Genomic DNA, 3,455 nt, shown 5'->3' on the forward strand with positions numbered 1-3,455 from the left:
AACCTGGGGAATCCGGCTCTGTGGTGTATTTTATATTCGCAACGAGGTTGCAGTTTTGGTAAATGAATTGATTACTTGCCCAATGTTCGGGAAGTAAGCCCATCTAATTGAGTCGTCATAAGCGACAGGCCGGGGTACGGTCTATGAAAGTGTAAGTGGCTGGGTGGCAGTCCATCAACGCGTAAGAGGCCGGGTGGCGGTCCAGCACAAGGTCCTTATGTGGCCAGGGTGATGACCGGTGGGGGATTCATCCATCTACTAGTAGAAAAGGTTACTTATTGGTATCTTTGCCTGATCAGCAAGATATCTGGTTTATGCCAAAATTCTTTTCCTTTCCAAAATTCATTGGATGTTTCAAACTCTGTTCATACTTTACATAACAGAGGTTCCAGGAAATGTTTAAAGAGATATATATGTGGATATATATATATCGGGACTAAATAAAGTATCTCGTAATTTTTTTTTCATTCAATAATATTTCAAAGATTGAATCTATTCAAGTCTTAACTTGTGGTCTCATCTATGGGATGTTTTTTTTTAAAAACTTATAATACTTTGAACGGTGGTAGTTCAAGTAGCTTTATAAACGATATAAGTGTAGAAGTATTGGTAACTTCATTCCTTGTTTTTACTTATATTTAGTAAGTAATTATCTAACACACGATAAAGATTCTAGTAAGTATCCATTTAGATACTTATATTATTGTTATCACTATGTATTATCTTGCGAGTTGTAAGGCTCACTCTTGCTTTATTTCTTCATCACACAACAACAGTTAGGAGAGATGGCCAGACTCCAGCAGACCCAGCGCAAGCGCGTGGGAAGCATCCCGCATCTTCCCGATGATGTTGTAGCTGCTATAGCTGCAGAGGTAGATCCATTGTAGTTCAGACCATCTACTTTTGAGAATCAAATTATGTATAATTATAACTTGTGGCAGATAATGGCAATTAACTGTAAATTTATCAAGTAATCATTTTGGGTTGTAATAACTTTTAAATGGTGGATTCAAAGACTTGTACTTATTTCAATTTCATCTCTGAGACTATAACGGGTTGTGGTGTGTGTTAGTATGGGGTCACGGCATGAGGTTATTTATTATTAATTAAGTGAAGTGATATTGTGGAAAGAAAGACCGTGACAACCCGGATCCCCGACACCGGATCTGGGGGTGTTACAGCTTACGATGAAGGTTTACGATCAGAAGGTCACTTTTAATGTGTTCAAGGAAATAAAGTTACCCACAGCTAAAGAGGAGTGCTTTAAAGTAGAGTGGGTCGACTCTGTAGTAAATTCAGAACTTGAGCAATTGCCAAAGTCAGATACCTTAGAGAGATCCTTAATGGGGAAATCAGTTATTGATGACAATGAAGGGGCAGAGCAACTGCTGTATTTGAATGCACCTCCGTGGAAGAGGAAGTTGGATATACCATTCGATTCTCTTGGGTTAGCAGAGCTGAAAATTTCTCAGGAGCGTCTCAAGCCGTCTATTGAAGATGCTCCAAGGCTTGAGCTCAACCCACTACCAGATCATTTGAGTTATGTATTTTTAGGTGCACCCCATGACAAGGGCTTGAGATATATTTTTGATAATGTAGAGGGTAGCCGAACGGATCCTCCAATGCCTACAGAGGGTTCTTCTCATGCACAGCAGAAAGTTGATAGGACTGGTATTGGTGATGGGAAGTACATGCAATTGACTAGGTGTTTGGCGCCGCTGCCGGGGACTCAGTGTTAATTTTTAGTTTATGTGCTTGTCATCAGTGGTCGTTAAAGTTCATTGACTCGTACTCTTTTACTTTCACGGTTTACTTGTTTGTGTTTCAGGTACTCATTACAATGGGATATCCAGCAGCACGAATGAAATCCTTGAGGGATTTTTCTCAACCCAAGATAAATGACATTCAATCTAGCATTGTCAGGCCAGCTATCACAGCTAATACCTTTGAGATCAAGCATGGCAAAATTCAATTGGTGCAGAATTCAATCCAGTTTGGGGGTTCTCTAACGGAAGATCCCAATATGCACATTAGGGATTTCATTGAGATTTGCGACACCTTCAAGTTCAACGGTCTTTCTGAAGATGTTGTGAAGCTGTGACTATTCCCATTCTCTCTGAGGGACAAGGATAAGGGATGGTTACACACTCTACCAGCTGGTTCGATTACTACTTGGGAAGATCTTGCTCAAAAGTTTCTCACTAGATTCTTTCATATGGCAAAGACAGCTGCAATCAGAAATGCTATTACTCAATTTACGCAATAATCGGAAGAATCTTTATATGAAGCTTGGGAGTGCTACAAGGAGATGCTTAGGAAGTGTCCTTATCATGGAATTCCTAGTTGGATGATCATCAACTGCTTCAATAACGGTTTGGGAGCACATTCAAGACCCTTGCTCGATGCAGCAACATGTGGAGCATTATGGGCAAAGAGCTGTGAGGAAGTTTATGATCTAATTGAACTGATGGCTGCTAATGAATATCAGTATCCAACCCAGAGATTGCCACAGGGCAAGGTAGCAGGAGTTCTTGAAGTAGATACAGCTACGGCTATCACTGCTCAACTAAAGGAGTTGTCTATGAAGATCGATTCTCTGGCTAACTATGGTGTTAATCAGATAACCAGTGTTTGTGAGCTATATGCAGGTTCGCATGTGACAGAGCAATGCACTATATCAACTGAATCAGCTCAGTTTGTCAGCAACTTTCTGAGATCGTAGCAACCAGTTCTAGACATTTATCATCCTGACAACCGGAATTGCCCTAACTTCAGATGGAGCAACAATCAGAATGCGATGCAACAGCCGTTTGAGCAGTTTGGAAATGAGCAATTCAATCATCCTGGTTTTCAGCAACAATTTGCACCAAGACAACAACTCCAACTTCAACAACAAACTCATGGAGGTGCCGGTCTATCTTCGACTGAAAAATCTGAATTGGAGAAGTTGCGGCTTATGTGCAAAACCAGGCTCTTATATGCCAAAGCCAGGTTGTTTCTATCTAGAATCTGGAGAACCAGATAGGACAAATTGCTAATGCCTTATTGAATCGACCACCAGGAATGCTTCCTAGTGATACAGAAACCAATCCAGGCAAGAGGGAAGTTGAAGAACTGGTGAACGCCATCACCTTGAGGTCTGGAAAGGTCACAAGCCCCCAAATTCAGCAAGACGAAGAGCCTGAAAAATCTCAAGTTTCAGAAAATGCAGTTGTGGCGGAAGAAGAAGTGTAGAAGGAACCAAAGGTGGAATGAAGGAAGACTACTGTGGAACACACTCCTCCTGAGGGTAATATAGGGGAGAAATAGATCTATCCTCCACCTCCATTTCCTAAGAGGCTGCAGAAGAAAAAGCTAGATAAGCAGTTTGAGAAGTTTCTGGATGTGTTCAAGAAACTTCATATCAATATACCTTTCGCTGAAGCTCTTGAACATATGCCTAGCTATGTGAGGTT

At 41.0% G+C, this 3,455-nt stretch overlaps 1 non-coding gene across 1 annotated transcript; it reads right to left on the reverse strand.

Annotated features, from left to right (window-relative positions):
• Window positions 1-2,230: 2,230 nt before the first annotated feature.
• On the reverse strand, window positions 2,231-2,337 carry LOC141688320 (small nucleolar RNA R71). The gene has a single exon (XR_012561770.1). It is a non-coding gene; the product is annotated as a small nucleolar RNA R71 (small nucleolar RNA).
• Between the last annotated feature and the right edge of the window lie 1,118 nt (window positions 2,338-3,455).

Source organism: Apium graveolens, chromosome 9, assembly GCF_009905375.1.
Source record: "Apium graveolens cultivar Ventura chromosome 9, ASM990537v1, whole genome shotgun sequence".
Classification (NCBI taxonomy): domain Eukaryota; kingdom Viridiplantae; phylum Streptophyta; class Magnoliopsida; order Apiales; family Apiaceae; genus Apium; species Apium graveolens.